Source organism: Herpailurus yagouaroundi, unplaced genomic scaffold (genome assembly GCF_014898765.1).
Source record: "Herpailurus yagouaroundi ecotype Mexico unplaced genomic scaffold, PumYag 195, whole genome shotgun sequence".
NCBI lineage: Eukaryota > Metazoa > Chordata > Mammalia > Carnivora > Felidae > Herpailurus > Herpailurus yagouaroundi.
This window is the reverse complement of record NW_024412426.1, coordinates 2142740-2169015: the sequence shown is the minus strand read 5'-3', so window position 1 is coordinate 2169015 and position 26276 is coordinate 2142740. Positions and strand designations below refer to the sequence as shown.

Genomic DNA, 26276 nt, shown 5'->3' with positions numbered 1-26276 from the left:
GAGAAATATCAGACTTATGCGGATATGCTAAAACACGGCCTGTCATCTTCAAAAGGGAACGGCTGGAGAAGCTGCTCTGGCCCAAAGGAGACTAAAGCAACACGACAACATAGGATTCTGAACTACATATCCTTTTGCCATAATGGATATTATCTGGACAACAGCAGGCAGTGAATGGATTCTGAGGATTAGATGGCAATAATAAGCTAATGTTAAAGTGTTTACTTAGATGGCGGTATTGTGGTTATGTGAGAGAATATTCTTTTTTGTAGAAAATATACATTAAAGTATCTGGGGGTGATGACAAATCAGGCCAGTGGGCCACTGACTCTGATATAGCTCAAGGAGTAAAAAAGAGTTGTACTGCTTTTTAAACTACTTTTTCAACTTTTGTTAATTTTCTGAATGTTTAAAAAAATTCTCCATAAAAAAGGCACCATCATATGTTTTGAAAATCAGATGATTCACACAAATTCCTAAAGAAACAAAACCTAGACAGATCCAAGAAGACACAGGAAAATTATATAATCTTGTATCTGTTACAGAAATTGAATGCATATTTTAAAACCTTCCTAACAAAGAAGAGTCCAGGCCCAGGTCACTTCACTGGTAAATTTACCATTTAAGGAAGAAAAATCACGAATTTTACACAAAATATTTTTGATAGTATAAAAAAAGATGGAACACTGCTGAAATTATTTTATGAAACCCCATAACCTTGACACCAGAGGCTGATAAATTATCTTACAAGAAAAGAATAAGCTGATCCCTCTTGTGAACACAGATACAAAAATTCTATACACTACTAGCAAATGAAACCCAGAGTCATGCAAACAGAGTGCTACATCATAACCAACTTGGGTTTATACTAGGAATATAAAGTTATGTGCAAATGCACAGTGGATTTACTAGTAGAAAATTAATTTATCTAATGTATTGCATTAAAAGACTAAAGTTAAAAAGTAATGTGATAACTGTAATAGATTCAAAAAGGATTTGAAAAAAAAGTGTTTGATGAAATTCACTGTATTCATGATAAAATCTCTGCTGTGTACAAATGAGGAACAGAAAGCAATTTCTTTAATCCCATAAAGAGTATATTTGAAAGTCCTACAGCAAACATTGTATTTAATGGTGAGATGTTGAAAGCTTTACCTCTGATACTGGGAATGAGACAAGGATAGCTATCATCCCGTTCAACAAGGTATGGGAGTTCTAGCCATTGCAATAAGGTGAGAAAAACATGTAAAAGGACTGGAAAAAAGAAAATTGTTATCACTCTCAGATGAAGACACTTTAGAAGTAATCTATTAGAGTTAGTAAGTAAATTTAGCAAGGTCACTGGATATGGGATCAATACTACAAAAATCAATTAAATTTCTACACACATGAATGAAAAATCAAAAAGTGAAATTTAAAAACAATCCCATATATAATGGTACCAGGTAACACCAACTACCCCAGAATAAATCTATAGAAATCACCTTGCTGTTACTTTTCCAGTTTGGGGACTCATAACTAGAATATACTCTTAGCACGGGCAGAATCCACATTTTGGCTTTCTAAGCAGTGGCTGTATGATATGGGAAGGGACTCCTGCAAACCACTGGAGTTTACTTTCTCCAGCAGCAAGGCATCCCAAGAGAAAGAGAGAGTAGTCTACCATCAGAGACTTGAGAGCTGCAGGTTTGGCAAACGTATTTAGTTTGGTCACTGTAAAAATTAGTAGGCTTAAAAAATGATGGCAGATTATCATTAACTTCTAATTACATGACTCTAACTGCAAGTGCCACTCCAGATGGAGTCTTCTTATTAAGCAAATTAAAAGAGCCTTGGTATTTGATACGTAGCTTTTACTTAGCAAATGCTTTACCCTTTGTAACAGTGAAGAGGGAACAAAAGTAACTTGTCATTTTCACCTTGCAAAGACAGCAATACTTCTATTTCCCAGCTTCAGGGAAACCTATAATAAGATATTCTCGTTCCATGCCCCAAGCTGCTCTGCAGAGACCATTGCTGCCTCAACATTCCATACTACATCGCCTCGATCCTTCTCTGGATGACAGCAAGCTATTAGCACCCGGAGAGTGTAAGAGCTGAGAGCTGAAGTGCCTTGGTAAAATACACATGTGTGACAGAACTGAGAACTCAGTCTTACGAAAATACAGGGGCTTGCCTCGTCAATAAAGTTCCTGAGGGTGCAGGAGTATGATGGAATATTCCTTCCAAAGTCAAAGAGAATTTACTATCCCTTGTCTGTGCCCCACTAAGGAGACAAAAATTTTGGTTGGCCTCTTTACATTCTGAAAGCAGCACATTCCATATTTGAGTATACAGCTATGATCCATCTATAAGGTAAAATAAAAAGCTTTTCAGCTTTGAGTAGGACCCAGAGCAAGGTAAATCTCCAGATGATCCAGGGTACAATGGAGTAAGCTTTACACTTGACCTTTAAGGACTCAGCAAACCAAACGGTCCTCAAATGTCTGTAGTAGGCGATGATGGTCAAAAAGTATTGAGAAGTTTTGATGGTAGAATTGCATTGGAGGACTCTTTTTTTTCTTTTCTGGCCATATCTTTGCTAACATTTTTGCTTCTAAGATTTTAAGTCCTATTGCTTCTCTGATGGGTAAAAGTTGGTATCTTGTTTTAATTTGCACTTCCCCTTGTATGTAGGGAGGAGCACACCTTTATCGACTACTTCTATTTTCTCTATATTCCCCACTAGATATTTACCTCTTTGAAGCATTATAGTATCCTGTTTATATTGAACACAGTGTTCATACATTACTGGTATTCAGTGCATGCTACCCAAAGCAATCTATATATTTAATGCAATCCCTGTCAAAATACCCACATTCTTTCACAGAACTAGAAAAAATAAAACTAAAATTTATACATGAAACCACAGAAGACCCTGAATAGTCAAAACAATCTTGACAAAGAAGAACAAAGTTAGAGGTAGCACAATCCCAGAATTCTAGATATACTACAAAGCTATAGTATGGTACTGGCACAAAAACAGACACATAGATCAACAGGACAGAATACAGAGCTCAGAAATAAACGTGTCTATACTTACATGGTCGATTCATCTACAACAAAGGAGGCAAGAATATATAGTGGGGAAAAGATACCTCTTTCACAAATGGTGTTGGACACCTACATGCAAAAGAATGAAACTGGACTATTTTCTCACACCATACAAAAATAAATTCAAAATGGATAAAAAGACCTAAATATGAGACTTGAAACCATCAGACTCCTAGAAAAAAAAAAAAAAACTAGGCAGCAATTTCTTTGACATGGGCTGCAGAAATATTTTTCTAGATACGTCTCCTCAGGCAAAGGAAACAAAAGCAAAATTAAACTATTGGGATTACACCCAAAGAAAAACATTGTGCACAGTGAAGGAAATCATCAACAAAACAAAAAGGCAACCTACTGAATGGGAGAAGATATCTGCAAATGACATATTTGATAAGGGATTAATATCCAAAATATATAAAGAAATTCCCCAACTCAACATGAAAAAAACAAATAATCTGATTAAGTTGGGAAGAGAACCTGATTAGATTTTTTAAATTATGGCTTTTTTGCAGCTCCTAACACATTTTATTACAAGACAGAGCCCAGATTATTTTTGTACCATGACTTATAACTCTTAATCTTTCTCACCTTATTTTCTGGATGGTTTAAATAATCCCTGAATCAAACTATATTTCACACGTAGCTACCTTCTACCAGTACAATCTTATTCAGTACATGTATCTTTTAAAAAAAATTCTTTTTTCCAATGTTTATTTATTTTTGAGAGACAGAACGTGAGTAGGCAAGGGGCAGAGAGAGAGGGAGACACAAAATTCAAAGCAGGCTCCAGGCTCTGAGCTGTCAGCACAGAGTCCGACACGGGGGCTCGAACTCACAGACTGTGAGATTATGACCTGGGCCGAAGTCGGACACCCAACCAAGTGAGCCACCCAGGCGCCCCAGTAAATCAATTCACTATCTCTCATTTCTTGAGGCTCAGGGTTTTTTTTTGTTTTTTGTTTTTTCTTAACGTTTACTTATTTTTAAGAGAGAGAGAAACAGAGTACAAGTGGGAAAGGAGCAGAGAGAGAGAGGAAGACGCAGAATCCGAAGCAGACTCCAGGCTCTAAGCTGTCAGCACAGAGCCTGATGCGGGGCTCAAACTCACGGTGAGATCATGACCTAAGCCTAAATCGGAAGCTTAATTGACTGAGCCACCCTGGTGCCCCGAGGCTTAGGTTTTGATAAAAGATCATACTCACTTCGAATGAAATGAAAAGTGGTTTATTTTTGAGAAACAACTCCTGGCCTACTATTATTATCAAACAGAAACTAACTGGAGGATCAAGAGACACGAGATAGCTATGCGATCCAAACCGTGCATGTGATCTAGCTATAAAATTGGCGTGGTCAAGCTGCACTCCCAACATTAAGGGAAACTAGCAGATATTGGATGAAAACCAATTAGGCTTTGAAGGCACAGGCAGGTATATATGCCTGCTGTATCTTGCTTAACCTGCATGCATAGCCTCATGAGTACCTATGACTCACACAGTGAGGGTTAAAAACATTATGTCTAGTGACAAGTGGAATGTTCTGGTATTATAATTATTTCAGAGGAGGCCCTGAAAAACAACATGAAAGGAAAATCTTCTCAGTGGATAGAATTTAGTAGCCCATTTGGTTTTCAACTCTGCTTAGAGTAAGAGTTGATCTCAATTACCGGGCTGCCAAAGGTCTGGCTGGATGTAAGGACTTGAGAGGAGAGAGACTGGCAGATCGGTGTCACCTAGAATGGCGGTAGGGTCTGAACATATTTACATCCCCAGTACAATTTAAAACACAAATATGCAGCAAATACCTGATTTCTAAAATTTAACTCCATATATTGTAAGTCAAATTCTTTTCCAAATTGGAAAAGGCAAGACTATTCATAAGTTAGACTCTTAGATGAATTTTAAAAGCATGCCCAGAATTATAATGTCAATCTCAAACAATATTGTTATCTGTCATTTTATCTTTGTGTTCAACGCTATTCAGTTTTACCTGCAGAAAATATTTCATGTTAATGAATGATTAAAGATAATATCAAGGAATTTCTGTTTTCATGCCCAAGGGAGTAAACGGTATCTAGTCAGCCCTCCTGCTATAAATAACTACAAAACTGGACAAAAGTACAAGAAGCAACTCTTTTCAGGCAGTGGACAACACACAGTTTGAAAAGGAGCACTCACAAGGTGATCCCGTCAACTGACCAACTCTCTGATTGGGCACAATATCCTACCTACAGCAGAGAGAACTGAAGTCTGAGCAGGGCAAGAGTCACTGAGCTGAGGAGGCAGAGGTTAAGGGTTTGAGGAGGCTGCAGCAGCTGGAAAACTGTGGGGCAGGGCACTGAGCAAGAAAAGCTCTACAGAGAAAAGGGGGCCTCAAAAGTCTGTGTGTAGGACCCCCACGAGACCCTGGCCAAGAGTTGGCTGGACATGTGCAGAGACAGACTGCCCAAGGCTTACATGGAGGTATTAGATGCCAATCAATGCTGGGGGAAGAGCTATGCTCAAATCATTCAGAGTGTGTGCTACTCGTAAAATATATTTTATTATGGTATAATTTATAGACAATAAAATCTATCCATTTCAACGACTTAACCACCACACAAAGGAGATACAGAAAGTTTCCATCCTCCTAAGTTCTCTCATGTTACTTTGCCTCCCATAAGTCCAGCCACAGGCCAACCACTGACCTGCTTTCTTTCACTGGAGTTATGCCTTTTAGAGAATTTCACACAAATAGGATCATGCAGTATATAGTCTTTTGTGTCTGGCATTTTGTACTTCCTGTAAATGCTACTGCCATTCAACTACGTTGTTGCATAACTTTTTGTGAAGTTGTATTCTACTGTAGAGATACAATTTATCCTTTCAAACTTTTCCAGGAGGCTGTACAATTTTGCATTCAAACTTGGAATGTATGAGAGTTCCATTTATTCCACATCCTCACCAAGATTTAGTCTTGCTGGTCTTTAAATCTTAACACGTCACTGGCTGTGTAATCATATCGCTGAGTGATATCTCATTGTAATTTTACTTTGCATTTTCCAAATGACTAATGATTTGAGCATCTCTTCATGCATTTATTTGCCATTCATAAATCTTCTCCAGTGATGCATGTGTCCAAAAATGTGCACATTTTTAATCAGGTCTCTCACTTCATGTAATTGACTTGTAAGAGTTCTCTGTGCAATCTGGATATAGTTGTTTACAAAATGTACATTTTCTCAGTCTTTGACTTATCTTTTCATTTTCTTAATAGTGTCTTTTTTTTCAATATATGAAATTTATTGTCAAATTGGTTTCCATACAACACCCAGTGCTCATCCCAAAAGGTGCCCTCCTCAATACCCATCACCCACCCTCCCCTCCCTCCCACCCCCCCATCAACCCTCAGTTTGTTCTCAGTTTTTAACAGTCTCTTATGCTTTGGCTCTCTCCCACTCTAACCTCTTTTTTTTTTCTTCCCCTCCCCCATGGGTTTCTGTTAAGTTTCTCAGGATCCACATAAGAGTGAAAATATATGGTATCTGTCTTTCTCTGTATGGCTTATTTCACTTAGCATCACACTCTCCAGTTCCATCCACGTTGCTACAAAGGGCCATATTTCGTTCTTTCTCATTGCCCTGTAGTACTCCATTGTGTATATAAACCACAATTTCTTTATCCATTCATTAGTTGATGGACATTTAGGCTGTTTCCATAATTTGGCTATTGTTGAGAGTGTTGCTATAAACATTGGGATACAAGTGCCCCTATGCATCAGTACTCTTGTATCCCTTGGGTAAATTCCTAGCAGTGCTATTGCTGGGTCATAGGGTAGGTCTATTTTTAATTTTCTGAGGAACCTCCACACTGTTTTCCAGAGTGGCTGCACCAGTTTGCATTCCCACCAACAGTGCAAGAGGGTTCCCGTTTCTCCACATCCTCTCCAGCATCTAGAGTCTCCTGATTTGTTCATTTTGGCCACTCTGACTGGCGTGAGGTGATACCTGAGTGTGGTTTTGATTTGTATTTCCCTGATAAGGAGCGACGCTGAACATCTTTTCATGTGCCTGTTGGCCATCCGGATGTCTTCTTTAGAGAAGTGTCTATTCATGTTTTCTGCCCATTTCTTCACTGGGTTATTTGTTTTTCGGGTGTGGAGTTTGGTGAGCTCTTTATAGATTTTGGATACTAGCCCTTTGTCCGATATGTCATTTGCAAATATCTTTTCCCATTCCGTTGGTTGCCTTTTAGTTTTGTTGGTTGTTTCCTTTGCTGTGCAGAAGCTTTTTATCTTCATAAGGTCCCAGTAATTCACTTTTGCTTTTAATTCCCTTGCCTTTGGGGATGTGTCGAGTAAGAGATTGCTACGGCTGAAGTCAGAGAGGTCTTTTCCTGCTTTCTCCTCTAGGGTTTTGATGGTTTCCTGTCTCACATTCAGGTCCTTTATCCGTTTTGAGTTTATTTTTGTGAATGGTGTGAGAAAGTGGTCTAGTTTCAACCTTCTGCATGTTGCTGTCCAGTTCTCCCAGCACCATTTGTTAAAGAAACTGTCTTTTTTCCATTGGATGTTCTTTCCTACTTTGTCAAAGATTAGTTGGCCATACGTTTGTGGGTCTAGTTCTGGGGTTTCTATTCTATTCCATTGGTCTATGTGTCTGTTTTTGTGCCAAGTGTCTTTTTTTTTTTTTTAACCTGTATTTTTTATTTTTATTTTTTTATATTTATTTTATTTTATTTTTTTAATGAAATTTATTGTCAAATTGGTTTCCATACAACACCCAGTGCTCATCCCAAAAGATGCCTTCTTCAATACCCATCTTAATAGTGTCTTTTGAAGAGCAAGTTGTTCTTTACTTCAATGTACTTACAATCATTCTAATTTTCTTTTAAGATTCATGCCTTTTGATTCCTATCAATAAAATCTTTGCCTAATCCAAAGTCACCAAGATTTTCTAGCTCTTCTGATAATTATGTAAGTTTTAGCTTTCACATTTAGGTTCATGATCCATCTGGAATTAATTTTTGTGTATGGTGTGAGGCAAAATTGGACACATTATTTTTCCATATGGATTTCCGGTTGTTTCAGCACCACTTATTGAAAGCTGTTTTTTCCTCGTTGAACTAACTGGGTACCTTGTTGAAAATAATTGTTGTGTGTGTGTCTGCTCTGTAGACTCTCTCTTCTTTCACTGACCTGTATGTGTAGCTTTGTGCCCAAATCATACTTTCTTGTTCCCTGAAGCTTTACACTAAATCTTGCAGACAGATAGTGTAAGTCCTTTTACTGTGCTCTTCTGTTCCACAACTTTTTTGACTATCTATGCCCATTTCATTTCTATAAATATTGTAGCTTGTCATATGATATAAAAAAAAATAAGAAAGAAAAAAAAAAGGAAGCCCTCCTGAAATTTTAACTGGAATCATCTTCAATCTATAGATCAATTTGGGAAGAACAGGCATCTTAACAATATGCAGTCTTTTAATCAATGAACTTGATGTACCACTACATTTAAGTCTTCTTTACATTATCTCAAGTTTTGTGATTTTCCGTGTAAAGACCTTGCTTATTATTCTTATTCCCAAGAACTGTTTTATGATACTAATATAAATGATATAGTTTTCTGAAAAGTATTTTCCAATTACTTTTGCTAGTATATAGAAATACATGTGGTATTTGTATATTGACCTGGTACCCTAAAAATTCCTTGTAAATTTCTTAGAAGTTTCTACATAATCATGTCATCTGCAAATAAAGATACTCTGATTTCATCCTTTCCAATCTCTACAACTTTTTTTTCTTGCCTTATTGCACTGTCTAGACCTTGATTAAAACACCAAATAAAATAGTAATACAGAGGGAATCCTTGCCATATACTGAGGTTAAAAAAAAAAAGAAGCAACTCAAAATTTCACCCTAAGTGTTAGCCTTATGGGATGTTTAACAATTTTATTTTGTTATGTTTTGTTAGCGCCTGTAAGCAGAGATTAAGAAAGTTTGCTGGAAAATTTTATCACAAACAGAAGTTGGCATTTCTCCATCAAGTGTCGTGGAAGATTATGTGATTTTCTACTTTATTCTATTATGTGGAGAAATGCAACAATTGATCCTCCAATGTTAAACTAAATCTGTATTCCCAAGATGCACTCCACTTGGTAATGATGAGTTATCCTTTTTTGTACTGCTGGATTTAACTTATTAGCATTTTTAAAGGATTCTGCATCTAGGCACATGAGCAACATTGACCTTTCTGTCTTTGCAATGTCTTTGTTTTTGCTGTCGTGGGAATTCTGGACTCACATGATGACTTAGGGAAATGTTACCTCCTCTTCTTATTCTCTGGAAGACCTTGTGCTGAATTGGTAGTATGTTTCTTCTTAAAGGTGGTTAGCAGAATTCACTGATGATGCTGTCTGGGTCCAGAGCTTTCTTTGTGAGTATAGACCTATAAATAGAGGTCAACTGAAGTTCTCTCTTCTTGAGTGAGGTTCAGTTATTTGTGTCTATGTGTCTATTTCATTAGGTCATATTTATTGCATAAAGTTGTTCATAATATTCTCGTATAATCCCCTTATCCATAGGATCTACAATAATGTACCTATTTCATTTTTGATGTTGATTATTTGTCATTCTTTTTTTCCTGGGCAATAGGGATAGAGACTTATAAATCTGATTGAGTTTTCCAAGAACCAGATTTTGGCTTCACTGGTTTTTTCTTTCGTGTGTTCATTTGCCAATCTCATTGATTTCTACTCTTACTTTTATTATTTCCTTTCTTATGCTTAGCTGCTTTTTTAATTTCCTAATTTCTTATAGGAGTAGCTTATATGACTGATTTTCAACTTTTCTCACTTTCTACTATTAGCAATTAATGTTACAAATTTCTGCCTAAGTACTGCTAGCTGCATCACACGAATACTGATATACTTTTCTTTCATTTTCATTCACTTCAAAATGCTAATTTTTCCTTATGATTGCTTCTCTGACCCATATTTATATGTTTTTTATTGATGGCCACATATTTATAGATTTTCCAGACATCTAACTATAACTGGTTTCTAACCTAATTCTACTGTTGAGAGAGAATACAGTCTATGGGATTTCAATACTTTAAAACTTACTGAGACTTTTTTTAATGTCCCAGAATATGAGGTCTCTTGGAAAACATCTATGAACACTTAGAAAGAGTATATAGTTTGCAACTGTTGAGTGGAGTGTCCTATCAGTGTCAATTAGGAAGAGTTGGTAGATTCTGTTGCTCAAGTCTTCTGCAACCTTACTAATTTTCTTTCTACTTCTCGCATTTACTACCAAGAGAAGAGTACTGGAAATCTCTGAATATAATTGTAAATGTCTGTCTCCTTTGCCTCAAGTTTATTGAAGCTGTTATTTAGGACTGTTATGTCTTCTTGATGAATTGACTCATATTTTTGTGAAAATGTTCTTCTTTCTCCCTGGTAATAACACTTGCTCTAAAGGCTTCTCTGTCTGATATAAATATAGCTATCTCAGCTTTCTCTGCAATTTATGTTTGCCTACCCTTTAACTTTTAAATATTCTATGCCTTTATATTTAAATTAGGTTTATATTTAAATTAGGTTTCCATATATTTGGATCTTGCTTTTCTTCTTTTTTTCTTTGTTTTTAGGAGAGAAAGAGTGTGAACAGAAAAGGGGCTAAGAGAGGGAGAGACAGAATCTCAAGCAGACTCCACGCCTAGTGCAGAGCTTGACATGAGACTCAACCCCACAACCATGAGATCATGACCTGAGCCAAAAGCGAGTCAGATGCTTAACCCACTGAGCCACCCAGGTGCCCTGGATCTTACTTGTGTATGTAGTCTTGCTTTAAAATAAAAAAATATCTCATCTGACAACCTATGCTTTTTTAACGGGCACATAAACCATTTATATTTCATGTAATTACCTGTATTGAGAACTGACAAACTTTCTGTAACAAACCATATGATAAATAATTTAGACTTTGTGCCACATGTAGTGTCTATGACCTGTTTATGTGAATCTGCTTCTGCCATTTACCAGATTTGTGACTACAGGAAATTGATTTACATCTCTGACACCTTTATTTCCCCATCTATAAATCAGGAATAGCACCAATGTTGTTGGGATTTCTGAAAATTAACTGAGGTGTCTTAAGTGCTGAGGATAGTGCTTCATAGAAACAGTAAATATTACTATGATAGTCATTTTATTAGCACTAACTAATGCAATACCCCCATTGGATAGGTGAGATTCAGGGTAAATGAATTAGGCCCAGATATTTTTCATTTTTTTAGTATTCTTGAGAAAAAGCAAAAGAACTTCTAAATTTGTTTGCAGATTAATTTTGCAGGAACTCTACCCTGTTAAAGTGTACAAAACATTACATCACCTTACTTCAACCTTATAAAAAAAAAAAAAAAGAGGGCATAGCAGAAAGTAACCAAACAGGGAATTTTCAAAAATCAAGGTAACAGGATTACTGCTCATTATCATGTCATTTAGCAATGTACTCCATGCCATCTTTATTAGCATGATCATCTTAATTTATAGATTTTATTTGGATCTACCTAGTAATCAATATTAACCGTGACCCTAAATTGTCATTAAAGATTCAGTTAAGGTAAGTATAGGGGTGCCTGGGTGGCTCAGTTGGTTTAGCATCTGGCTTTAGCTCAGGTCATGATCTCGCAGTTCGTGGGTTCGAGCCCCAAGTTGGGCTTTGTGCTGACAGCTCAGAGCCTGGAGCCTGCTTCAGATTCTGTGCCTCCCTCTGTCTCTGCCCTTCCCCCGCTTGTGCTCTGCCTCTCTCGCAAAAATAAATAGACATTAAAAAAAATTTTTTTAAAGCTAAGTATAAAACACAAGAAAGAAAGGTTTCCATTAAAAAATTAAAGAATTCTCATGCTTAAGGAAGTGAATTCCCAGTCATCTCTGAGGGATGTAGGTAGCCAGGGGTTTACAGTATTCAAATTACATCAGAGATGCAACAAATCTAATAAAATATAGCTGACTTTATTTCTGAGCTCAAATTTTAGATACCTGGTACTTTCTCTGGTCTCCCTCATTTTATATACTCCTAGAATTTTATAGCCTCCTGTCAAGCAGCACATAAAATATGCTCATCAGTAAATGAGTAAAAAAATAAAAGTTAAAAAATGAATACAATGATATTATCAAATCATATCTGCTACATTTTCCATTGTATCTTATTTTATCTATATAAAAGAAGATAATAAATAATAGCTTTTTTTCACATTTCTGGTTTTTTAAAAAATAATTTAATGTTTGTTTATTTTTGAGAGAGAGAGAGAGAGAGTGCGAGCGAGCAGGATAGGGGCAGAGAGAGGGAGACACAGAATCCAAAGCAGGCTCCAGGCTCTGAGCTGTCAACACAGCACCCAACATGGGGCTTGAACCCACGAACCATGAGATCACGACCTGAGCTGAAGTCAGATGCTTAACTGACTGAGTCACCCAGGTGCCCCTTACATGTCTGAGTTTTATTTTAAATCAATCAATAATCTGAAATATTTTAGCTTTATTTGCCTTGTATGATGTACCAACTCAGAAAATAAATTTTTGTAAGTGCTATATATGCAAATAATATACTGTAATTGATATAATACATACCAAATATTTAATTTTAGAATCAGCTTAAGCCCTGTTGAGATTATACATTACATTTTTTGCTATGAATAATTTGGTGAAAAGTTTTTATATTTGATTTATGAAATGGAAAAGAACCAATATTCTTAGAAAGACAAAAAATGTAATTCAGTTGTGGCTTGTAGAATATATACAGGTTTATACTGGAGGATGTTAACAATGCAGTCTGGTGGTAGTAGGGTGGTGATGGTGATGGTTATATACTAATAAAGACAGGAATGAAAACAACTAAGTAGCTTTTACTTATGACCTAAACTGGGGATGTGATCTCAATTCTCTGAGGATAAAACAATAAGGCAGTATTCATTCCATTTTGTTTTAAGAGACTTCAGGCATTCGTAGGACTTTTTATTTTTTCATTTTTATCACACCAACTAACCAGACATTTCAAAAATAGATGGTTGAAATAGTAGCAATTTAGGATTATGAAGCTGTTAAGTGCTTCACAATGTTGATGTAATATAGCGATTATAGACCTTTGTAATTCAGCAAAAAGGCTTTGTTTTCTTGTTACTCATATTGAAACAATATCATAAGAATACCTCTTTATTTTCACAGAAAAGGACTCAAAATTTTAAAAATCTTTGCATTAATGTTTTGACCACTGTTATGAACTCACCATTGAAATTTATTATTTTGTAACTAAAAATAAAATGAAGCACTAAGGGGGAAAAGGTTGTATAATGTTAGAATTTTGATTAGCAATCACAGCTGCACCAGAATTAGTTTCTATAGCAACAGGAAGAAATAATGTGTTGAATTGCAATGCAATACAAGATTATTCTTTACAGATTGCAATTCAAAAGAAAATCTTTAAAGAATTTTGTCTTAAAAGAGTTATTAATCTTTTAGCCATCATAATTCCCTTGCAGAAAATACTTAATTATTCTAGTCTACTTTCCATGACTCTTGTTTTAACTCATTCAAATTAGTATGTTCCAAAAAAGGTTGAAAATTTAATATACCTGAACAGTAAGAATTTTGGCTACTGTCTTATTTGCATTTTAAAATAAAAATGCATAGACTCATTTTTGCACACTGTATAGACAGAGGGTATTATTTCCTAGGCCCATTAGAATCTACAAGGAAAAGGGTCTTGTTTTGAATAAACTATATTGTAAGAATAAGAACTAAAAGTAATAAACAAATTCCACATTTGTATCAATATGAAACTAAGCCTCCCTTTTATCAATGTGCACACCCACGTCCAAATTATGATTAAGAAACTATACTACTGGTGAGTATTCAGAGTGTACATCTCCCTTACTTTAGTGAGAGAAAAGGCAAGCGTTAAATTTCACATGCTGCCCATACCATTTCTAACAATGAAAAATATTATTTTGTGGCATCCTTTCCAGTCCTAGCTATTTTTGGAAACTAATTAAAAGCATATGCCTGAGCCTTTTATGTATTTTGCCCTTATAATGAGACCTATTACTGTGGCTTACTCTATCCATCGGAGTTCCAAAGTATCTTTGGTGTTACCATGGATACCAGTGACAAGCATTCTCCCACAACTGCTTTATGTGTCTCATCAAACACAAGAAAACTGACATGGCAAGAATCAAGCCATCTAGACACCATGAATTTCTAATTGTACTAGTATTCATGCTTTTTAGAAAATAGAAATGTGTATATATATATTTTTTTTTTAATTAAACAAACCAGATGAAAGCAAGTTATGTAAAAAATCTGAGTAGACATCAAATCACCAGGAAAAAAATAAGAGGTTATAAGAGAAAAGGTACAAACATTAAAACAGACCAATACAACAGTCCATCAGTGATTAATAGGGTCCAAAGTGAAACCTGAAGCCGAAAATCAACTTGGGTTTTGAGATCGTCAGGACTGAAAAGTTCTAATTATCTTAAAGACAACATATGATAGGGACACTCACTTCATACAGCCAATAATAGAAAATGTTAGAAGAAGTCATTTATGAAAACATATAGAATGGCCAAGGTTAACTGCTGGCTGTTGGTAAAAACATCACTGCAAAATTGAATAGAATGCTTTTTTTATTATCAGGCAAAATTACCAGTAAAAATTATTTAGTCTACATAAGAAATCATCTCATTCCATCTGTACTTTTTTGTTTCTTACCATAATAGTCTAATTTTTCTTAAATTAAAATCTTTTACTAGACATCTTTTTAAAAAATCATGAATTGAATATCAAACTTGACTTCTAATAAGAAGTATTTTCAGCATCTCCTTTTGTGACTTACATTTTAAAAAGCAGTATAAATACATAAGGAGTGGTGAGACAGATTTCCTATCAGAGTTGTGTGATTTTTACTTTTTAAAACAAATGTATACACACAAATCCTAAGTTTCATTCTCCTCACACAAAATAATTCACAAGAATTATATTATTAAATGCATATAGATATGCCTTTTAATGAATGTTTAATTATTCTAACTTTTAGGATTAAAAAACTTCAGGGCTCCTGGGTGGCTCAGTCAGTTAAACTTCCAACTTTGGCTCAGGTCGTGATCTCATGTCTAGGCTCATGAGGTTGAGCCCCGTTTCAGGTCCTGCACTAACAGTGCGGAGCTTGCTTGGGATTCTCTCTCTTTCTGTGCCACTTCCCTAACCCCACCCCCAAATAAATAAACTTAAAAAAAAAACAAACTTCAATCTAGTAATACATATTATTCCATCTACAAGGACTTGTGACTTAAAGATCATATAGATTAAGCAAATACAATATTTTCATTGCCTAATATGTGAATATATGATTTACTAAGGGAAAGCTCTTAAATTTATAAGCAGTACTCATAATATACAAATTCAGGGGAATAATAGAGAGGGAAATAATAGAGGGGGAATATAGAGGGGGAAATAATCTTTTATAACTACTGAATGATTATAAAAAGGTTCTAAATAGAAATCATAAGAACAGTTAAAGGAAATGGGATTATTCCATTTAAATCACAATTAGCTGAGGGAAAAATAATACATCTCTGAAATTCTTAAAAGGACTTAAAGGAAGTGTTCAGTATCTGTTTTCCTTATCATTAAGGACTACAGCAAAAGTCTGTAGAAAACATTATATTCTATTCTTGTTGAATTTAGTTGAGCAGACAAAATTCATGCACCTAAATCAGATTCTGTCATCATTGGTGCAAGAGACCCAAAGCCATCTTCTGTGAAGAGTGGTTCACATGTAACACGTAAACCTCTACGTAGAACCTCTATTGTCCAGGAGTAATGAAGTGCAAACCACCGAAAACAGACCAATTCCAAGTTCACCTTTCTTTCTCTCCCAGGACAGGGTAAACTACTACATGGCATTATTTTGGTACCTATTTTGTGTTAGGCAATATGCAAGGTACTAAAATGCTACTGGTACTCAGAAGAAAACCTAATTTGTGAAGCTTTTACATCAGAGAGAAGGAGGGGAACACTGAACGATAAGGGAGAAAACCTGGGTGTGAGTCCATAGTCCACTACTAAGAGCTAAGTAAGCATGTAAATTCTGGGCCTGTGTTCACAAAAAGAAGAGATTAAGCTAGATCACTAAGACCCTTGCAATAATAACAATAAAAGTAAGATCGCTGCAACTTTGCTATCAATCTGTAATATTTAACAGGTCCATTTTGGAATTAGAATGGAATAAGGGATTACTTTTCTTAACTAACAATTCAATAGATTAGGAAAGGCAACTAGACAGTGTCCTTTCTTGTTTTACCTTTTGATATCTGAGACGTAGACCTTCCAGCGCAACTACCAACTCTCAAGATCCTATCTAGTTTGTGATTCAACAACTAAACACATGGTGATTGCACAATACAAAGGGAGATGGAAAACAGGGCACGAAAGATTGTTGTAAAGATTAAGAGAGGAAAATGGTGCGCCTGGGTGGCTCAGTCGGTTGAGCGTCTGAGCCTGGAGCCTGCGTGGGATTCTGTGTCTTCATCTCTCTCTGCCCCTCCCCTACTCACCCCCTGTCTCTCTCTCTCTTTTAAAAATAAACATTAAAAAAAAGATTAAAAGAGGAAAAAAACTTTTCTTTCCTGAGAATAAGATTTTTTTTTAATGTTTATTTATTTTGAGAGAGAGTGAAGGAGGGGCAAAGAGGGAGAGAGAATCCCAAACTAACAGCACAGAGCCCAACACGGGGCTCAATCCCATGACCCTGGGATCATGATCTGAGCCAAAATCTAGAGTCAGAAGCTCAACTGACTAAGCCACACAGATGCCCAAGATGTTTATACCAAGTAATCTAAGTGACTACTAAATTTTGCAGGCTTTTTACATTAATACTATGCCAGATCTTTTAAGTAATTTCAACTTTAATATGAACAATGTTTTCTTTGAATGTTTCTAAATTCCTGGGGCACTTGGGTGGCTCAGTTAATCATTCAACTCGACTTGGATGTGAGATCCAAAGATCGTGAGATTGTTGAGATCAAGCTCCGCATGTAGCTTAGCATTGACATGGTGGAGCCTGCCTGGGATTCTCTCTCTCCTCTCAGTCTGCCCCTCTCCCTGCTCACATGCTCTCTTTGTCTCTCTGCCTCTCTCAAAATAAATAAATAAGCTTAAAAAAAAGTTTGAATGTTCTAAGTTCCTAAAGTTGTTTAGAATATTTACAAATAGATCCTTTTCTGAGGATATTTCTAGAGACATAGATGCCATCAAATATAAAGACCACCAAAATTTTCTGCACACTACATTATGCTCTTAAAAATCACATCAAACAAAGGCATAAAAAGGGAAGACAAGTAGCACAGAAAAAGTGGGGTGAAAAGAACAAAATAAAGCAGCAGAAGTGAATTCAGACATATGAAGAATATATTAATAAGTATTAAAATAAATATATAGGAGCTGAAGTCTAAGAAATATACTTAGAACTAAGAATACAGGAAGGCTGAATATATTAAAGCATAGGAAAAGACATATTTGACAAATATTAGTAGAAAAAAGCTGTATAAATAGGTACACTATATCAAATGAAATAGATTTTGAGACTCTTCTTCAAAAAGCATAAAAATAAAGGAAAAAAGAGCATTAATACTATGTTATTATAGATGAGATGATTTATCAGAAATATAATATATAAATTTAGGGGCACCTGGGTGGCTTAGTTGGTTAAGCATCTGGCTCTTGATTTCGGCTCAGGTCATGATATCAAGGTTTGTGAGTTCGAGCCCTGCGTCAGGCTCCATGCGGACACTGCAAAGCCTGCTTGGGATTCATATTCTCTCTCTCTCTCTCTCTCTTTCTCTCTCTCTCTCTCTGTCTCTGTCTCTGTCTCTCTCTCCCTCCCCTTACCCCTCCCCTGCTCATGTGCTCTCTCTCAAAAATGAAATAAACTTAAAAAAAAAAATTAAAAAAAAATGGACAGAACACCAAGAGAAAAAACTGACAAATAAACAATCATGGTGAGAGACTTAACACATCTCTCTTAATGAATAAAAGGTGAAGCAGAAAAATATTTAGGAAGAATACGGCAGATATGAACACAGTAAGTTTGACTAAATGACATTCAAAGAACCTTGCAACCAAGAATTTAAAAATACATATTCTCTTGATGGACACATTGAACACTGACAACCTTGTCCTTCCTCTGAAATAAATACATTAGTTACAAAAAAGCAAGTCTTAACAAATGGCAAGAGTCAATATTGTTATGTGATCACAACATGATTACTTAGAACTCAAGAACGGTAAGTTTTTTTTAACTCAAAAAATTTTGAAATTTTCTATGCATTTCAATTTTTTTTAAATTTCAGGGCAGGGCAGGATAACTAAAAAAGAAATCATGATAGAAATTAGGAAAATTATAAAAAACAAATGGAAATGGAAACAGTATATACTAAAATTCATGATACAGTTAAAACAGTAAGAAGAAATGTATATCTTTAAGCACATATGTTATTAAACAAAAAATATCTAACTGAAGATGTTAAAAGCCCAAAAATAGAAAAAAGAAAAATAACACAGCATGATGAAATTTAACAATATATTCAATAGTTCAAATTCAAAACCCAAACTAGGTTTCTTGAAAAAAACTAAGGAAAAAAAAGAAACCCTAACAAGATTAATAAAGAATATGATTAATAACTTCACTGCCATGATTTGAAAACTTATAAAATAGAGAATTCTTGGGAAAACAGAATTTACCAAAACTGACCCAGAAGAAATAGAGAACCCCAATACTCCTACAATATTTAAGTATTGAATAAAAATCTATCCACAAAATAATCCTAAGATACAGGTGGATTTTACAAATTGATTCTGCCAAACATGTAGAGAACAGACACTCTCAATTTCATATAATGTTCTAGGAAAATGAAAGAGGAAATAATCTAAATCTCATTTATGATTTTAGTAAAACCTTGATACTAGGATTCAAACAAGGTCAAAATGAGAAGGGACAATTTTACAGTAAACTCCTTTAGGAACATAGTTGGAAAACCCCTAAGGAAAAGAGTAAATCAAATATACGATGACAACTTTGATTCAACTGCAGGAATGCAAGGTTGGTTTAACATAAGTATATCCTTTAATATAATTTACAAAATAAGCAGATCAAAACTTAAAAACCATATGATCTCATAAGATCAGAAAAAGTAATTGATAACATTAAGCATCAATTAATGACTAAAAATACAGTCTTAGAAAACTAGCAACTGAGGAAAATTTCCTTAACTCAATAAATGAAAATTTCTAAATACCTACAACAAACATCATTAAAAAGAAAACATTAGCAGCATTCCCTCTAAAACCAGAACAAGCAGCAGCAGTCACTAGCATTCAACATTATACAGACATTCTTAGCCAGAGCTATAGGCAAATTACTGGAAATAATGAACAAAATGTCTTTTCCAATAATTTGCCTATACAGTCGCTTTCTTTTTCTAAGAAGACAATCACATCATTTCCCAACAATGCCTATTTTGTTTATCTCTTCTTTTCATATCTTCACAAGCTTCATTTATTTTTCTGTCTTATCTGTTATTCCTAGGGACGCCATCACAATGTTGAATACCATCTACCAGACTGCCAAAAATGCATAAGTCTGGCAACTACAAGTGTTGATAAATATATATAAGACTAGTAACAATGTTTACAACTGTTACTGCAGGGTGAATTTTTTTTAATGTCAAAATGCATTGGAATGATAAACACCAAATTATAGGCAATAAAGATGCCTATAGAGATCTTTAAATCTACTTAATGTCTCATTTCTTTAAAATTTTTTTAAATGTGTATTTATATTTGAGAGAAAGACAGAGAGTGAGTGGGGGAGAGGCAGAGAGAGAGAGAGAGGCACACACACAGAATTTGAAGCAGGCTCCAGGCTCAGTGTCAGCCCAGAGCCCAACATGGGGTTTGAACCCACGGACCATGAGATCATGACCTGAGCCAAGGTCAGACACTTAACCAACTGAGCCACCAAGGCACCCCATAATGTCTCATTTCTTTTAAAAAAAGGTTTTGGAATATAGTAAAATGTTAGAATCTAAAAAAGCTAGAGAATACACACACCATGATGAAATTATCTGTATGCTTAAAGCATTTAATTTAAAAAGAAATTAACAGGGGTCCCTGGGTGGCTCAGTCAGTTAAGTGTCTGACTATGGCTCAGGTCATGATCTCACGGTTCTTGGGTTCGAGTCCCGCATCAGACTCTGCACTGACAGCTCAGAGCCTGGAGCCTGCTTCAGATTCTATGTCTTCTTCTCTCTTTGCCCTGTCCCTGCTTGCACTCTCTCTCTCTCTCTCTCTCTCTCTCGAAAGTAAATAAACATTAAAAAAAATTAAAAAGCAATTAATAGGAAACCAACGTGCAGCATGACATTATAGGGAGCTCTGCCTGTGTATGCGCAGTGAAGCTAGTAAAAACTATATATTAAAAGGAAGACCATTTAAAGCCACTGGAATTGAACAGCAAATGAAGAAACATCTATTCAAGAACATCTATGACAGTTCACTAAGAAAGACAAGGACCCATGGTATTTGAACCCAGACTACTCTTTCCCTCACCCCTCTTAGCTTAGCAAGGTAAAGACTCTACTCCAGATTGATGCAGCCAAGAACAAAAAGCTTACCTCCCCTTAGCACCCAGATGGAAGGCTTTTTCCTGGAGGAGCAAAATGCCAGCTCTTTATTGTGTCTCCAGCTACCTGTTGCTGAGGCTAAGTCCCAGGCAAGTGCAACTGAGAGGTAGGCTTCTTTGTTCTGCCCAGCCCTCAATCATGGAATGAGAGCCTAACCTTGGGCACGGCATCCTGAGAATAATGTAGCTCTGATCCCCTTTACCCCACCTGTGAGCCATAGTTCCACACTGGGAAAGGCACCTAAGGCTGCTGCTTCCCCCACAGTGAATACTCAGCTCCCAGAGCAGGAGTGTCAATCAGACAGAAGCTTGTTCCCTCCTCCATCGCCAAAGCCCTGGCTCAGAGATGTTGCCTAGGGGGAGAAACATGCCATCTCTCTCTCCCCTACCCTCTCTCTCTCTCTCTCTCTCTCTCTCTGTCTGTCTGTCTCTCTCTCTGTCTGTCTGTCTCTCTCTCTCTCTCTCTGTCTCTCTCTCTGTCTCTCTCTCTCTCACACACACACACACACACACACACACACACACACACACACAGTGGAGTACCATTTAGCCATAAAAAGGAATGAAATTCTGATACATGGTGCAACATGGAAGAACATCAAAGATACTATGCTAAGTGAAATAAAGCAACACAAAAAGACTAAAATTGTATGATTCCACTTATTTAGGTTCTACTTCTATGGGGTAAATTTTCTGCTATGTGCATTTTATCACAATAACAAAATTAAATTTTAAAAGTTTCACTAGAGTGAGAGAGTAAGAATCTGGCCTCAAGTGACTGGAAGTAATACCCAGTGAAGATAGGCAGGTATTGTTAACTAGCCTTCAATGGAACTCATAAGGAAAGAAAAGAGTGTCAGTATAGAGTAACTCAAAAGATTAGAAGGATGTTACCTCAATTAAGTTGATTTTTTAAAAATACTTTAAAAAAAAAACCCACACAGATGAAGATTAGAAGGATGGACATTGTTCATGTAGAGAGACCTAGGAATGTTTAAGAAGAGAAGCAAGTGAATCACGGAAAGAATTAAGTTGCACAATAAAAAAAGATAAGTGATTGCTGGTAACACCCCAACTAAGGCCAAATGGAGAACATAGCAAAGGCAGAGGAAAATGATTAGACCCCTAAAATATAAAGTAGAGATGAGGGATAAAAATAAAAAGGTATTTTGATATGTAAAGAAGGGGCACTGAAAAACTTCACATTGGTGATTAAAATCAATGTTAAAAAGAAATCAAGAAACACTCTTGATAAAAGGTCAACGTGATCCCAGTCAAAATAGCATGAAAATTCTTCTAAAGTTCATCTGGAAGAATTAATGTAAAAGAACAACAAGAAAAAATTTGACAAAAAATAACATAATGTTACAGTATATCACTAGACACTGTAACAGAGGAAGTAACTGAAACAGAATAAAGTTCAGAAACAGACACAAATCCAAAAAGAAATTTAGCATATGATAAAAGTAGTATTTTAAATTGGTTAAAATATTACACTTTTTCAGTAAATAACAGTGGTAAATTTGGAAAGGAAATTTAGTAATTTGTAAGAAGAAAGCTAAATCACAACTTCATTCCTTACATCAAAATAAATCCCAGCTGGATCAAAGATTTACATGTAAAAAAAAATGAAACCATAAAAATACTAGAAGAAAATATGAAAAAAATTTGCAAACCTTAAAATATGAAAGGTCTTTCTAAACATAACATAAAATCCAGAAGCCATAAATTAAAAAACTAAAAAATCTTAATGAACGTAATATTAAAATTCTGGGTTGGAAAATCACTATAAATTATATAAAAATACAACTACAAAAACATTTATTAACATACAAGAAAGGCAAATTTTCTTAATATCCATGAGCTGTTATGAATTAGTAAGAAAGATAACATCAATGCAATAGAAAAATGAGTCTCATTTACCAAGTCACAAATACACACATACACACACATACATGTAATATAAGCACACTAACTTTGGAAACCAAACACTGAGTATCAAACTCCAGAACTAGCAGTTCTTTTCACAATTAAAGAGCTTTATAGCTTTAGAGAAAATGTCTATTTAGAAATATAAAATATAAGTGTCAAGGATATGGATTGTCCTGAGAGTTGACTGGTTCCCCCCCACCCCGGCCCCAATTTCCACGGGAGTGAAAGGTACAGGATTTTATGAGACTAGAATGTCAAGTTTCATTTATAAACTACAATGTTTAGTTGTGCCCACTGCAATTCTAGAATTCAAAACGGACATGCTGATGGCAGGGTGCTATAACTAGCAATAAAAATCTTCTTGCTTATTTATTTTAAAAAAAGAAGTGGCATGCCTGAGCCATCAACTCATAATCTGTGAAAGGTACTCCTTATTCACTTGTGCATTACTGTGTTTTGTTTTCTACTGTCAAAAGTTCACCAAATTAGAAAAACATCACTGACCTAGTACACTTATCAGGTAGCATCCTTTTTATTTGTAATATACAAAACAAGTTATTATATTGGCAGTCAACCATTTGCAGAGATCATCCCTGTACAGTCTTACACTGTAAAAATCAAATTTCCAAATATGCACTTGGTTATTAGTTCTATTTTTAACCTGCCACTCACATACTGTCATGTACTTAAAATTCAGAACATGTTTACATTATCCATCCAGCAGGCTAATGCAACTGCACACCAGACAGTCATGCATAATTCAAATCAATATCCTCAGGCTTGCAAATCTAAGTCAAGGCTGCCTTTAAAAAAGCTAGGGTGTGACTTTAACATGAATAAAGTATATCTAATTTTTCTTTTTATGTGACAAATTGATACTTGCTGCAATGGAATGCCAAAAATGCAAAGCCACCGTATAATATATCTTTACGCTATTGAAAAATGAGATAATTGAAAAAATAAATAAGGCAACTACAGTAGTCTTAGGAAATTAATTCTAAATAGTGAAAGAGATCAAGCCGAACAAGATTCAAATAGCAAAGCTCACAATATAACAATAGATTATATGAAGTTTTGCCAACAATCAGAATGTACATAAAATTACAAAATCAAGGATCTAAGTTACGCTGTGAAATGGAAGTTCTTTTTACGCTTACATTCAAATTACAATTTTAATATCTGTAAAGTTAGTTTCATTTAAATTCCTTAAATAAAACCTCTACTACTGAATTTCTATAACTAGTCATATGTCTAGAAATGGCTTAAGTCTAGAAAAGCTTGAGTCTATCAAATTTAAATTGAGGTTTATTGGCTAAGTATGTCAAGATAGAGCCCTGAATCTCTACTGTACCTGACTCCACTCTCTGTCACCTTTATAGTTGAGATCTGACTTTTTTAAAAATAAGAAAGATAACTGGTCTTATCTACAAAGGTCTACTTTTAATGCTACTAAAAACGTAAGTATTTGCCAATAACTTGAAATGTGACACATAACTGATCTGGATTAAAATTCTCATAAGCAAAAATAAATGTATATTTTTTGATATTTCTTCCTCTCAGAAGCTTTAAATTTGACTCATCATTTAAAGAAACCCTCCAGATATGAACGACATCATTGCTCGGGCAACTCAACTCAATTATGAAAATTTCATATTAGTTCTATTCAATATTACAGACACACCAAACATAATATCCTTTACAATGACAGTCCATTAATGTCAAGGTGCAATAATATGAAGGATGAAATTAATGGGATAGAGAGAAAGGATTCAATGGTATCTGAGATAATGAAAAAAAGATTAAATGGCAGACCTTGGGGAAATACAGTAAAGGCATGGAAGTCCTTTCAATGAAGACAGAGGATCTAGTTCAGGTACAGAGAATGTATCGTTTCAGTTTTCTTGTAGAGATGGAAAATTTAAACAAAAGTTCAGATGACAGAGTGGATAAATCAAAGATGTCTTCATTGATTAAGACTTGATTTAATTAGGAGCATATAGATAACACTGTTAGCCACATCAGTCCAAAAACTATTCAGCAAGAAAGCAGTAGAAAAAAAGTTTTACAGCAATTCAACCACCAATTAATACCAAAGAAATTGATTCAAAGAAATTCAAAATTACAATAGCAATAACAAATGAAAAACTGCCCTAAAAAAGTAAGTTCAATCTCACCTCGCAATAATAGTGGCATGAACCATGCATGGACTGAATTCTTCCCCCATTTCTTCTGAGGATATATTCCTTTAAATTTCCAAAGTTCTTGCCCATAAATGCAACTATGTAACATTTTTAAGGCTCTCCAAAGGTATGAGATCAGAGTTTTCTTCTTTTATTTGCAAACCTACTTCGGAGAATATATGTGGTATAGTATAATCATTTAAAGAGCACAAAAGTTCAAAGAGCAGACTATTTTCACATTAATTTTGAAAGAGACTAATGATAGGTTTTAGAAAAGTACCCAGCAAAAAAGAACTAAAAGAATGATTACAGACTATAAACTGCATACATAAATTATTTTTCATAACTTTACATATTATACTAAAAATTATGAAGTCAATAACATGAAATTTTAATAATTCTACTTAGGAACATATAAACTCAGAATGTGAGATTTGGGATGAACCTTAGATCACTCTACCCATTCTATCATTTCTTTTTTTCTTTTTCTTTTTTCTTTAGGAAGATTAGAAGCCATGTTTGACACTTACAGGGTTGCTGGGTACACACCTGTTCACCCATACATGGTGGCTCTCTAACCACTTATCTGAAGTAGGTTTAAGCAAAAAAAAAAAAAAAAAAAAAAAAAAAATTGCATATAAAGTGCTAATGGTAATATAGATATAACAGAGGCCAAAGTTGGACTAGAGTTTAGATTCAGGTACAGCTCATAGATGAATTAGATGAAACCCTGTATCACCCAACTTCCTCAATTTCCACTCTCCATACCCCCATGGATCTACTTGCACCCTTGATGTATATAGTGACTTATGAACAGTGTGAGAAGCCTCCCAGGAAAACATCTTGAGCTAAGACCAAATGGAAATATGTCTGGCATATTAGAGAATGAAGTGCATGTGACACCCAAAATTTCTGAAAGGAGTGGTAAGACTCCTGTCATTCACAACAAGGGAGGGAGAGCTCTGGCACAGGAAGGCATTCTAAGCTATAGGGCCTGAAGTCAGAGAAAAGTAGAGACTCTCACGCAGGTGACAGCCAGTAAAAGAACCCATCCTGATGAACTACTGTGGCTACATGGGATGACAACATGCTGTGCATGAACTGAAAGGAAGTCTCTTTAGATTCTCACTTCAGAGCCCAGAACTCCGTCAGAAGATTCCCCAGACTAACCTTAATGCACAAAAATTTTTTCTCGCTTGCAAAAGCATGCTGAGCTATCATGTGTCAGGGATAACTGAGTGCCATGTCAGCAGAGGCCAACTAACGCACTTAGGAAGAGTGTTGATAACGTGTCTTGGTGGAAGAACTGGTGAATGAAGAACCATTTAGAGCCAACACAGGTCAAGAAAGGGAGTAGTA

The 26276-nt window shown here is 35.4% G+C and overlaps 1 protein-coding gene across 7 annotated transcripts in view; it reads right to left on the bottom strand.

Moving 5' to 3' along the window:
* The window catches only part of SYT14 (synaptotagmin 14), a 221638-nt gene that overhangs the window by 88816 nt on the left and 106546 nt on the right, over window positions 1-26276 (bottom strand). The window lies entirely within an intron of this gene.